Genomic DNA, 14,728 nt, shown 5'->3' on the forward strand with positions numbered 1-14,728 from the left:
GAGATGGCTCAGTGGTTAAGGGCACTTTCTGTTCTTCCAAAGGACACAAGTTCAGGTCTCAATAACCGTACTGGGCAGATCTCAACTGCCTGTGACTGAAGCTCCAGGGGATCTGATGCCCTCTTCTGGCCTCTTTGGGCACCTACACACTTGTGGAACATGGTCATATAGACATACACACATACACATAAGCAAAATAAAAGACTTAATTAAAAAGTGAGTACAATGGGCTTTGCTTTAGATGACTTTCCCCCACTGCATGTTAATGAAAGTGCCCTCCCCACAGCTGTTTAAGGAAGACTCGGTGGATCTGTGAGGCTTGATATGACAAATGCAATTTAAACCCATAACTGTTCAGTCTGAAATGGGTTCATTGAGGTGTAAACCCTACCGTGAGTCAAGGAAACCTCGAATATATTCACTGTTGAAACAAATGAGTAACTGAATCATCTCTGTGCTTTACTTCCCTTCTCCCGGCAACATTTTTCTTTTTCCAAAAAGAAGTCCTATTTCACAAGATAGGAAAGTATTACACGGGAAAAGAAAGGGATCCTGAAATCAGGAAGCCACTCCCAGATAAGGAAGCTAGAGGAGTCTCTTACTTAGATTTCCACCCTGTACCTTCCCACTCCCAGCACGCCCTCCCTTAGATGCATGAGTCACCAGAAGAGACAGGGAGGCTGCATAAGTTATTCCTGCCACCCCTGGCCTGCTTTCAACCTCAGAAGACCCACACTGCCTCTCAATAAGACCCACACAGAACAGAGAGGTCTTGCACTCCTAGGGAACAATAGACTGTGCCCACGCTTAGAGAAGCGCAGTGTTGGTGAGGCCCTTGTGGGCACAGTTCTGTGTCCTGTGACATTGGCCAGCAGCCATGCATGCATTCTTGGCAGCCTTTAGAAGAGCATTGGATCCTGTTTTGTGCTCCTTGCTTGGCCACAGGTGTGTGTGGGAGGGAAAGGAAGGGTCAGGGGAGGAGGGGACAATCTTCTTGACCATTTTCCAGGGTTCCCTTCCTAGGCCACAGCGTTATTGTCACATTTTACTTAAGCCAGAGTATAGGAAAACCTGGCTTGCCCTCCGTGTCCTCTGGCTCTGCCAACTCCTGATAAACCTCTGTTCCTCTTCATCGAGACCTCCCAGTTCTTTCCACATTCCTAGTGCTCCAGGCCAGGTGATGACCAGTGCCTTCCCGTCTCCCCCAAGCTACCCTCTGCTACATAGGTGTCCACTGCTTGCCCATAGCTCTGCCCTTCTCTTCCCTCCCTCACTACTGTAGTTCTAGCATCCATAGGCTCTGGAAAGAGTCAGCACAAGGACCCTCCTGCTCACCTATATCCATCCTGGCTCCTACATGCTCACCCATACTCCAGCTGTCCCCTCTACCCAGGTGCTTACCACTCCATAGCACAGGACAAACCACACCACTTCCTTCAGGTCTCTGGTGTCTCTGGCCTTTGAGCTTAAATTTGAAGTGTCTTCCTCTCTGGCACTTTAAGTCACAACCCCCTTCCAGCCATATCTGCATTTTTCATCTTGATCTGTTTCTGTAGGACTTTACATCTAATCAATCACATTCATCCTTTGTCATTGGCCTTTCTCCTTAACTAGACTTTTTCTCAGAATCGTGTACTTTTCCCTCCTCTGTTATTTTTCAACAGAATGATGCTCAAGAAGTATCTATTTTATATGCTAATGTCACATGGTTCCTTGCACCAGGCTCAGCCAGGTGACCTCTCCCTCTGCGGGTTTCTTTGTTGCCTCCCTCACTTATTTATTCTCTTCCTCACTTTAAGGTCCGACGTCTGATTTTGCTTCTTGATACAAGTATGGAAGAATATTTGCCCCGGACCTCCAGAATTCTCTTTCCTGAGTCTTCAGGCTCCTCTGTCTCAGACGTGGAGACCCCGTGCCCTCCTCCTTCCAATGCTTACGATCTCTTTCCCCTGGTTTCTGAGGAGGGAAAGTGTAGTGGTTTTCTGATAGACTCATGAGCTCTGCGCCCTGAGGCAGACTCTGTTCTTTATCAGCAGAAATGAAGAGGCCTTCCTGCACTCCGAAACTGGAGAAAAGGGAAGAGCAAAGATGGCTCAGGGTGCTACTGATCAAGGCTAGAGGCACCGCACCACAGAGATTCCCAACGCCTGTCTGGGCCAGGGACAAAAGCTGGAGAGCTTAGAAGCAGGGAGCTCAGACATAGAAAGAGGCAGCTGCCGCCGTGGGTGGACATCAGGGAAGAGAGAGACTATGAGAAGAGCAAGCCAAGGTGAGGTTTTTTTGGGAAGGGGCAGGTTCCGAACCTATGGTTCCCACCTTCCTTACTGGAGTTTGTTGTGCCTTTGCAGCACCAACCAAGGTGTGTACGGTGGCAGCCACCACAGAATCAGCGCCACCTTGTGACCACCAAAGATGCTGCAGCAGAGGGGTTCCTGGTAGTTTGCTTGATCTAAGTAGACAGAAACATTCTCCTTGAAGGTTTGACAGAAGATGACAGTAGTTGTAGCTTAAGTAAATGCTATACTCTGAAATGCCACACACACATGCACGCACGCATGCACGCACGCACTCACGCATGCACACGTACACAGACAATGCCTGGCTGTGGTTGTGTTTACACACAGCTGTCTAGATCAGAGATGTTTTGTCTGTCATGTGATGGGATGCAGCAGAGGGATTTTGAGGAGGCTTTCCCTAAGCCGGACTCCCTTGCTTCTCACTCTCCTGCAGGGCCCACCATCGTCTGCTGAGGTGCGGTGACAAGTGACACCAGCTAAGCCGACTCTATTTTAATAAGTAGCTTGAGGTGACCAGCTGCTGGTGCTTCACTGTGACCTCGTTTCAGAGAGGCACTCCAAGCATTCTGTGATTTGTCAGTAAGATTAGCAAAACAGCTCAGGACAGAGTAGCACTGTGGGGCTTTGGCTCTTGGTTGGTTTAACTCACTAGGACTGTAGAGCAACTGAGTCATCATATCAAAAAGAAAATAAAATAAGCAAGCCAACAAAATCCATCCCAAACACATTTGAAAGAAACCAGTGCTGTCCTAAGTAGTTCAGCCAGGCATCATTTCAAAGATCTCTCTCTCTCTCTCTCTCTCTCTCTCTCTCTCTGTCTGTCTGTCTCTCTCTGTCTGTCTGTCTGTCTCTCTCTTCTGTGTGTGTCTGTGTCTCTCTCTTTCTATCTGTCTCTCTCTGTTTCTCTCTCTCTCTCTCTCTCTCTCTCTCTCTCTCTCTCACACACACACACACACACACACACACATGAATGAACCATCTGGCTTTGGGGGGCTATTAAGGGTGACATGGACTATTCCCAGAGCTGCCCAGGCAGCCACCGGCTGCATCCTCAGAGGACAAGAGGCTGTTTGGAGCAAAGGCCAGCTGCACTCACATTAAAATCCTTAGCACCTAGCCTGGCATGTCACAGGAACCCAATTATTGAATCAGCTGGTGAACGTATAAGCTATAAAATATGCTGTGTTTCTCAAGGGAAGATCAACAGAATCCATTTAGCTGGGTTCCTCGGTCTAAAATTGCCTAAAAGCCATTTTCTTAATTTCTATTTAAGTGTTCTTTGGATATCTAAACAAAGGGATTAAGTGGTTATTTAGTTGAGAACTTGGAGTTTTAAGTAAAACAGCTCAAGCTAGATATTTTTTCCTGACTGGCTCCGTTAGCTTCCCGACATGCATCTCTGTCCTTGTGTGTCTAATGAAGCCATGTTCACAGTTAATTAAAATGCAGTGTCTTTATGAAGAGCCAGGGCAATTTTCCTTATGTGTTATTTTCATTGCAAACTAGACAGGACAGGTTTGAATTTGTTCAGTGACAAATGTGAAATCAGGATCTTTTTGGTATCATCTTTAACCATTCCATGACCATGGCAAAAGAAAAAGCCAATATCCGGGACTAACAACATGGCTCAAGGGAAAAAGCTCTTGCTGCAAAGCTTTTTGATCCAGAGTCAATCCTAGGAACCCCATGGTGAAGGAAAGAACAGAACCAACTCTTGCAGACTACCATCTGACCTCCATGTATGTACTGTGGCATAAATAAATAAATAAATACTTGGATTGTTCATCTCTCCTCCACTCAGGAGGGAGGAAAGGCTGGAGATGAAGTTAATCTCTGGAAGGCTAACGATTTAAGCAACTGCCCTTGTGTAATGATTGCTTTATGAGAACTTATTTATTTATAAGACTTCTTTTCAGATGCAATGGTCTCTAAGAACACGATACGCTTTGGAAAATTCTAAACTATCATTTTTGAACTGGGAGGGGACCTTCCAGACTCTTGTCCCATCTGGAACATCCGATAAGACCTGGAGACCCAAGAATTAAAGTTCCCTGTCTGCCAAAAGACACCAAGGAAGAGGAGCAGCGGTGCACCGTCCAGGCCTTCCCTGCCATCTTCTGTACTCACCCACGACTGTCTTGGTAGAAGTTGTTACAGGTGTTCTTCTGTAAAATCTCCTCACCAACCAACCATGTGCCACAATTCAATCTCCATGCCCCCCATCCCATACCTACAAGGCCCTTCCTCAGGTTAGGACTCCGTCCGTTTACCTCCTTATTCATCAACTTGGTTTTCTCCTTTGGTTTTTAGAGTTGGATGCAGTTAGAAGCCACTACCCACAATAGGGTAGCTTGGCATCTCAGAACACAGCAGACCCTGAGGAGGGGTCACTCTTGCCCTCTCCCTCACTATTTGCTCCAAGCAAATCACACAACTCTCACAAAGAGGTACCAGCTCTATATCAGGGAAAAATATAAAAAAGCAGGGCTGAAAGCTCACTGGAAATCCTCTCTCTCCCTCTCTGTTCTCCCCTGAGCAAGTGAGCAGACTCTGCTGGAAAGACACACACCCTATATGCAGAGAAAAATGGCATCTGTGAAGACACAGGTTCCAAAAGCCTGGATGAACAGGACCTGTTTGTCATCTTCTGCACACACACCATTATATCATAGCCTTCTCCACGTCTCCATGTCTCTACACTCTTGATGGAGCTTCAGAACAAAAAAACAAATTTGAACTGGGGAGACAGCTTAATTTGTAAAGTCTTTGTCATGTAAACACAAAGACATGAGTTCAAATCCCAGAGTCCATGTTAAAAAGCTGGGCATGAAGGGGTGTGTTTGTAACCATCCCAGCATGGTAAAAGCAGGGGTAGGTGGACTCCTGGGCCAGCTGGCTGATCCAATTGGTCTATGAGGGATTCTGTTTCTGAAAATCAAGTTGTGTAGTTTATGAGGAAGTACACCATTAAGGATGTCAATGTCCTCTGATCTCCATTTGCATGCAAACACCCCCACCCTCCCCATGTAAATACACGTTTAAGGCTTTCATTTCCCTAGGAATGCTCCTTGTGATATAAAAACGTAAGTAAATATGTGGGCTTTTCTTTTGTCTTCTGTTTCGAATGCCTCAGCCATGAACCTAGTAGTGGGGGCGAAAAAAGGGATATTTTTCCGTTCTTGAGATTTCAGGTTAAGAATTTTTAGCTAGAGTGGACACACTGGTTTCCAGCTTCTTACACACTACAGTAAGAATCAGCACTTCTTCCTTTTGTGAGTGAATTTTACTGTATGTATGTAGTGTATTTTCTTTATCCTTTTATCAGCTGCTAGGCATCCTCTGGCTTCCAACATTTGACTACTGTTACTATTGCTACTATCATGAACATTTAAATTCAGTACAAGAAAACTGTATTGAGGTATTTTGGATATATACTTAGGAGACCTTGGGTTGTGTGACCCAATGAAGGCTTAGTGCCTTACTGGTATTTTAGCAGAGTTTTCATACATTTGTTTTTAAAATGTCTATATATTTTTGATAGAAAAAGGAGTAGTTACTAATTATGTATGCTGAAGGAAAATTCAATTCATTACAAATTATCTGGGAGCTGTGCGCACCACTCCAGCTGTGGAGAATCAGTTCTGCTCAGGAAAAAAAAAAAAAAAACAAGCCCTGGCTTCTCTGTGAAAATGGAGCCGTTTAAAATCATATGCAAATGTACACATTCCTGCAAGCGGATGGTTATTTACGTGCAAACAGTATGCATAGCCAGAGCTTTCCAGGAAGCAATCCATTTGCTATAGACTGCAAGACCATATCTCACACTTTTTTATATTTTTTTCAGCACTCTGCTTAAAGCTAGTTCTTCTTCAGTTGCCAGGTGACAATAACACGCAAACCCTTTAAATGAAACGCGATGCACAGACAGCACACTGTTAATTAAGTCATATCTGCATTTTTTGAAACCACTTTCATTCTCAGAGCAAGAGAACTCCAATGTGCCCATGCCCTCCCCCTAAGAGGGCATGAGCATGTCAATGCTTTTTCTTCTCTTCTTTGCCAGCAGATGCGGCTTCCATCCTGGCTATTGGAGTTACTGAGCATAACCACATGACAGGACATGTAGACTCCTGAGGGCTCAGCTGGAAAAAAAGCAAAATTAAAAGAACCAGGCTGTAGTTTCTGTGATGGAAGAAGGCAGACGCTGGGGTCTGCAAGTGAAGCTCACTCTGGGGAACACTCAGACAAGCCAGCATCCTGATACTAAGGTCCAAAGATGGGGAGGTTTACACATCTAAGAACATGTTTGATTTTGTTTGCTATTCCACTTTGTTTAAGATGCATAAAATTTGCTGTCCTTGTGTGTATGGGTGTGGGTGGGGTCAATTTGAAGTCCTCTTATCCTTCATCTCCTACCTTAATTTCCTCCTGAGAGTCATGGGGTCAGTGCACCTATTTTTATAATTCCTAATGCATTCTCAAGGAACATGGCTAGAATATTATTGTCTTCCTGCCTCTTTAAATTTGCATGAATGCTATGACCCATGTTTGTCTTGCTTTCTAGCTTTTCTGTCAACAAGGAAGTATGTTTTCTTCACTCAACATCGCTTTTGAATCTGAATGTCAGTTGTGAATGTTAAAAGGACATGTGGCTGCAGACACCTGAAGCCGTGAATGGCATCCGTGCACGGAAAGAAATTCTAGACAAGTAGTTTTTATTTGAACTCATTCTGAAGAATTCTCTGAGGCACTCTAGCCAGTCCAGTCCTTGGCACACCTGTAACTTTGGTCAGAATGTGGCACTATGCCAGTTCCTTTCATACACAGGTATGCCATCAAGCGCAGTGGCTATGCAAATCATCATGAAATAAGAAAACAGTGCCCTCTCTACATAAGCCCACAGACCTTGCCAATTCTCTTGCCTAGAGAATTAGTCCAGACCAGTGGGGCACCAAGTAGTGAACCAAGGAGAGGGTGATGATAGCGTCTCACCTGAAGGCAAAGGGCGATGAAGAGTCCGCAGAAAACCAAGTATGAATCAGTCTAATTTTTTTTATTATCACTATGTAGCAACAACTTTGTAAAACTTTTTTTCTACAAACATCCTTTGTTGGTCTATCATCTAAAGAGCTATTGTGTACTATTACCATGTACATTAGTGTTCCAACTTTTATTACATATTTGTTAATAAAAATGTATTCTTCATAATAACTACCTTAAAGAAATTTCCATTAATTAGCTCCCATCATACAAGGATTCACAGTACCTTTCTGTTTTGTTCTTCTGTCATTGTTGATATTGTTAATGTTTATTGTTGTTTTGTTGTGTTTTTTAGTCAGGGTCTCATGTAGGCCAGGTTGATACTGAATTCTTTATTCTTCTGCCTTCACTTGGTGAGTGCTAGGATTATAGGTGTGTATAACTTGTATTCTATATGAAAGATAAGTTCACAAAGAGTCTGGCCCTCACTGACGCCACTCTAAAGGCAGCAGGATCCAGGAGAATAAAGCAGATAATTGAGACAGACTACAGTCTCATATGATAGCCAACTCTATTCAGAAGCCCAGATCATTTATAGTCTGAGGGCTAAGATGGGTCATGAGTGAAGTCCTCATGAGTTCAAGCTGCACACAAGGACAAGCCACATGTGGCAAGAACAGGTTTGCCATAGAGGCATAAACATTTAACTGAACAACAACAGGAAGTAATAATGAGTAGGCTGAAATAAACTCACCCCTATCTGCTACACCTGTAAGGAACCCAAAAACACCCCAAGAGACTGACATCACCAGACTCCCGTTTTCTTTGGAGTGTTCTTAATATGCACTCCATTCCAGGACTGTGTTCTGACACCCTACCATTATGGATTGATTCTCCCTCCGGAACAGTAAGCCAAAATAAACATTCTTTAAAAAAAAAAAAAATATTTGGTTTAGACCTAACCACTGTGGTCTCTCTTTTAAACAGATTTGTAGAGAAAAGAAAAAGAAGAAATCTTCAATTCTGTTGTTCTGTTTGGCCACTGGGAGATTCTGTTTTTAAGAGAGTAAAACAGTGCAAAAATGTCAGACCTGGGTTTTTCAATTGGTCCATGCAAACTTATGAGGTTTTACTGAATTTGAGTAATTATTTTCCAGGAGTGAGTCCAACTAATTTTTAAAAATTGCAAACTAAAGGATAATTCAAGTAAAATGAACACTAAATCAGTGGTACTGTGCCAGGCACTTGCAACAAAACAAAACACAGTACTTAAGAATTTGTTTGGTCCACACTCTCCATGGCTTACTCACCAATCAAATGACAAAGTGGTCAGATACGCCCAGATAAGGCCAATAACGTTGAAATAAAGGACTCAGTTTTGAGTGCCTTCAGGATTTCTGGAAGACTGTCATAGGACTGGAGAAGAGACACTGAAACAGCCAAATGATGAGAGACAGGCACAGTAGTCTGTAGTGTTCAAACCTACAACAAAGCCACAGCTATGCAGGATGCATTTGTGTCAGACGAGTCAAAGGGCTCACAACCCTCATGCACACCTAACTAGACCTTCTTGCGCAGGTTCTGCACTTCAGGCCTAAGAAAGGGGCTGCTTTTCGTACAGCTCTTTTGGAAATTTGTGGAAAGTTTCCATTCATCTAATTCGTACTTTATTAGCAGGAAAAAGCCCGGCAGAACATGTTGGTAATAGTAAAAAGCTTGCCTCATTATGGAGCTGCACAATCCAGAGAAGTTTGAAAAGTCAATTGCAAAGCCCTCTCCAATCAAAACAACAATGGGAACCCAAGAGAATCACGGTAAAGTTCCTCTCTTTCTTTCGATGATGTTTTTCTTTTCTAATTTATCATATGTGTCAGTTTCAGCTGAGGCTGTTAAGCCACCCAAATATTTGTAAGCAGTCAAAATCAGGCTTGAAGAGTTAATAGTGAGGTAAGCCTTAAAACTATTTCATAAATATCAAGACACAGAAAATCTGAGCACTAATTGTGTCACATGCCATCAGGGAAACTAAAATCCCACCAAATGGCATCTGAGTACATTTTATCCACTGATTCATGTCCCCAGCTCCAAACAAGGCTTTTGAAATCAAACTTAGTAAAAAGTGTTTCTACATCAACCATGAGTGGACATGGGTTGACAAACCTGCCTATTGAACCACTGAAAATGGATATATGAAGAGCCATCGTGACAAACGAGAGCTTGAAGACGGAAGCTGCAATACACTCATTACTATACTGTTACTCATTAGTGTAACAGACTGATCTAAAGGCATAATTTTCCCCCATTTTTCAAAATGCAAAATGCTCATTAAAATTTCACAATATAGGACATTTTTCTTTTTCTGAAACTCTTTGTTAATTTTCTTTCTTTTTTGTTGATGTGATCATATTGCATACGTTGTCCACTGTTTATATGTTATTTCTGTCCATCATTGTGACTTCTTTCTGGACATGACAGTGGTGGTCCTTTTCTAAACACAAAACCATCTGGACACAGCTCACAAGCGTTTGCTTCTGGGGACAGTATCTGTGCATACCTGGATGGCAGGGACTATGCCAGTCCTTTCCCTGACTCCACCCACTTTTTGACCCTTTTTCCTGGAACAAAGCCATGCAGTATAACGCATTAGAAAACTAGAACTTTTAAGCAGGAGCAACTTTAAAATGTGCATACCACAATAGAAACATTTGATTTAGAAGGAGCACAGATATGTTTTATCAAGGTTTAAAATTTATTAATTTCCTCCCAGGCTGAAATAGTTGTGTTGAATACAGAGGAAGGGTAGGAAACAATAATGAATTTGTCTTCTACATTCTCTAGGTCAGCTTATAGGAAGGGGTACTGATTTTAGGGTGCCCCTCTCCTCATAACCTCTCCTCTTAAACCTGATCTTTTCCCTCATCCATCCTCCTTCCTGAACATCCTGTGTCAACCAGGATGCTTGCAGGAAAAACTGGCAAACTCTTAGACCAATGGTTCTCAATTTGTGGGTCATGACCCCTGGGAGTAGAATGACCTTTTCATAGGGGTTGCCTAAGATTGGCAGAAAACACCAATATTTATGATTCTTAACAGTATCAAATTTACAGTTATGAAATAGCAACAAAAATAATTATGGCTGGGGGTCACCATCACATGAGGAACTATATTAAAGGGTTTGCAGCATTAGGAAGGTTGCTAGACACGCCTCTAATCATTCTTTGTACTTAGTACCTTAAGTCTCAGATTCCAGTGAACAGGACAGATTTTTGATCAGCTTCCCATACCACACAGTTTAGAACAGCCAACATATCATCCTGGTATCATCTTCTGCTTCGTCTAATGGCCCCTGGTGGACATGGCTTTGTGGAAAGCAGTGATTTCAGGTCAGTAGATAATTTCAAATTTTTCTCTAATGACATTTTTTCTTTTTTTGTTTGTGTATGTGTATGTGCATGCATGTGGGTGGCTAGGGGTTGATGTCAGGTGTCTTCCTCAATTACAATCCACCTTATTTTTTGAGACAAGGGACAAGGTCTCTCTGTCCCTGATTCAGCTAGGCTGTCTGAGGAGCAAGCCCCATGGATCCTCCTGTCTTTGTCTTCCCAGGATTGGGATTCCAGTGTGCATCACATGCCCAGCTTTTTGAATGGGTGCTGGGAATCCAAACTCAAGTCTTCATATTTGCAAGGTAAGCACTTGACTAACAGAGCACAGATCAATCTTTCTGAGTTTCTAACAGCAATTTTATTTTTATTTATTTATTTATTTATTTATCTTTTGAGACAGGGTTTCTCTGTATTGCTTTGGCGCCAGTCCTGGAACTAGCTCTGTAGACCGGGCTGGTTTTGAACTCACAGAGATCCGCCTGCCTCTGCCTCTCGAGTGCTGGGACTAAAGGCATGCACCACTAACACTCAGCCCTCTAACAGCAAATTTTAAAAAGACTTCCTTTAAGTATCATGCAACCTTTGATTCAATTTAAAGTCTTACCATAGAATAGAGAGGACCTGTAAAAAAATAGGTGAATGGTATAACCTTAATGAACAATGGGTAAGACAAGATGAATTTACTGTTTATTTCCCAGCTAATGCAGTATCAGAGCAATGTCAGTAATCCATTGGGTGTGTCTTTGTTTTCAGCTAGAAAGATGGAATGGTGCTTATATGCACAGTACTACTTTGAAGCTATGTACTTATTAAATCAGGTTTGCAGACTTAAAACTCCACATCATAAACCCCTTCTGAAATGGTTCCAAATTGCTATTGGCAAGTCATACTCCAATTTCTTCATCTGCCTTTGCTTCCCTAGGCTAAGGAGTTTGAGGGTGACTTCGTATGGTCCCCTCTCAGGGAGAAGTCATCGAGGCAGCCCTGCAAATGAGCTGTGCCAGCTGTGTTCCTGTGCTGATGACCCAGAAGGAAGCCTGAGCAAATGGAAGCCTGCTCTCAGATTTCCCTTTCCTTCTGTTACTGCTGGCAATTTGGGCACATGAGATCAGGGAGTAGCTAGTTTGCTCTGTCTAAGCTGACCCTGCAATAAATGAAGGAAGGAGAGCGAGACACCATGAGACTCCTGTGGCTTTTGATTTGGAAGGAGGCTTAGGCTTTGTGTGATGGTTTCTTTATAACATACACTGCATGAAAAGAAAAACTGAAGGTCGTGTATATCTTCTTTCCATTTAAAGAGAGTGCTGGTTCTCATTTGCTGACACAGAAACAGGAAAATTAGTGAGGAGAATCCAATCGCGATGGCTGAGGCTCCCTCGGAGCATCTTAGACATTTTGCATCCTTTAAAAAGAGGCTATCTAGAGTTGATGGAGTGGGGACCTTAGAACATGTAGGGGACACAGCACAGTCCTCATTTACACAACAATGTCCTTTAACTTGAGCTCTACCCACAGCACAGGCCAGCTCCCTTTGCTCATTTCAGAACATCAGTTCTTTAGTGCATGCCCTGGAGGCTTCCTGATCTATACATCACAGACCCCTTGGATGGAATGCTTCAAAATCTGTTTTTAATCCCTTCCAACTGCCTTTGAAATTAATGCTTGCCCCAGTATAAAGAAACTATAGTGCTATTAATTAACTGATACATGCTATTACTGACACTGTTTTTCTTTTGTTACAGTTCAGACACTTGCATTAGTTTTCATTAATGTGTGGCTAGGGTAGTTGACTAAGCCACTACTGGATTCCATCCACATAAGCTGTCCATTTTTTTTCAAAACCAATGCTGGTCTTGGGTCACAGTGGTGGGAGGAGAGGATCTTAGTGCTTCATTGTTTGATTCTTTGATTAATTAGTGACTGAATAAGGCAGTGGTTCTCAACCTTCCTAACGCTTTGATAACCTCATGTGTGGTGACCCCAACCCATAAAGTTATTTTCATTGCTACTTCATAACTATAATCTTGTGACTGTTATGAATCACACTGTAAATATCTATGTTTTCTGACAGTCATGGGAGATCCTGTGTGAAAGGATTGTTTGACCCCAAAGGAGTTGAGCCTTACAGGTTGAGAACTGCTGGATTATAGGGCATGTATGGCTGGATGAGGCAATTACAGCCTTCCCTGGAGATGGTAAATGAACCCCTGTTGAAAAAGTTCTCTCTTCCCAGCCAGGCCTCTAAATTGGGACTACAGAGGACAGGCTCACGCTGTATGGAGATCAGTAGGGGGAGGTGACCAAGCACGGAAGACTTGAAAGTGGCAGAAAAAGAACTAAAAGCACAGTGATCTCCAGATCCCCCTGGCCTCATTCCAATTGTCACCTGGGAGGAGATGACTGCCGATCTGTGCAACGACTTACCTTTTCTTCCACTAAAAATCTTCCGTTATACTTTCTACAGTTTGAAGTTTTCAATATCATTTTTAAGCTCTTAGGGTTTTGTAACTTCTTTTTCAGTTGCATTAGTTGTGTTAGCTTTGGCAAGCTCATAGAAATGTTCAAGAGTCCCAGGGGAAAGATATACACCGGGCCTGTACCCTTTTCAGCCATCTTCTGCATTCACCCTGCACCCCTGGGAACAATGAATTTTTCCATCCCAATAGTTCTGCCTTTTCTAGAATGTTCTGTAAAGGGAACCATACAGCATGTGGCTTTTGGCACTGGACCCCTTCATTAAACACAGGGATTAGCAAACTTCTGTGATGGTCGAGTAGTAGATATGTCAGTGTTGAAGGACATATGGTTGCTTTTGCCTCTATTCAATTCTGTCATCACAGCATGAATGCAGTCACCAGCAATCTGTACATAGGTGTGGTGGGATTCAGCTCGCAAGACAAATAGTTTAGCAAGCCCTGGGTAAACACAAAGCAGTGGTGATCCATCCACATTTGACCTGGATGAAGTTTATTTCCTTGATGGCTGAATAATATCCTACACTATGGCTGTATTACTCGTGCTGTGGAATAACCCTTTGGTACACTGTGAATATGCATTACTCCCATTGGTTAATTAAAAGCTAACAGGCTGGTAGCCAAAGACAGAGGACTCTGGGAGGAGGAAGGGCAGAGATGCCAGCCATCCAGCCACTGGCCACCATGTCCTATTTGCACTTGTTTTGGATAGCAGTATCTAAGTTCCAATGAAAACACAGTAAGCTATTAACAATAGAGATATAGTACGGGACCAATAATGGGTTTCTTCAGGAAATCTGATGACAAAATTCCCAAACATTCAATACTCACCTGAATTTCCAACTGTCTCAGCTTCTCTGTCTCAAGAAACATCAAATAGCACAGGTAAGAGAGAGAGCAAGTCGAACTCTGTTGGCTTGATCCACAACACATCTTTCTCTAAAGTCCCAGCCTTCAAAGCACAAAGCAAGAGGGATGCTGGGTATCACCCCTGCAATCCCAGCACGGCAGGAGGTAATGACAGCAGGGTCCTGAGGCCTGAGCTATACAGTGAGACTTATATCTTGTCAAAACAAGTGGGGGAGGGGAGAGAGACAGACAGAGAGAGACAGTGGGAGAGGGAAAACTTCAGTCTTGTTCCTACCATTTAGTGATTGGGATACTTTTAATGATTTCCACTTGTTAAGTGAAGTCATGAACAACTTTTACCAGTTTCAATGTTCTATGAACACATAAGGAAGAAATTGAAAATAGACTGTAGTAAATGTGAAACCTGAGTAGGGACTAGGGGGTCATTCATCTGTTATAGCATTAAGCATATTAAGTAGGTAGATAACTTGACTTCCAATTTGTTAAAAAAAAAAAAAAAAAAAAAAAAAGCAATAATCACTGAGTAATTCACCCAGTACCTTGGAAAGTCAGTGGCTGTCCAAACTCAATTATGATTTGCAATTAAGTGAAAGCCCATGCTTGAATAACTCGGAGTTTATGACTGAGTTGGCACCTCTGTGCTGTGCCAAAAGTGAGACTGGGGAGTTGCAGATTTAAGGGCTGAGAACAGACTGCTATCCCTGGAATACGGAAGGGACTG

This window comes from Phodopus roborovskii, unplaced genomic scaffold (genome assembly GCF_943737965.1).
Source record: "Phodopus roborovskii unplaced genomic scaffold, PHOROB, whole genome shotgun sequence".
Lineage (NCBI taxonomy): Eukaryota > Metazoa > Chordata > Mammalia > Rodentia > Cricetidae > Phodopus > Phodopus roborovskii.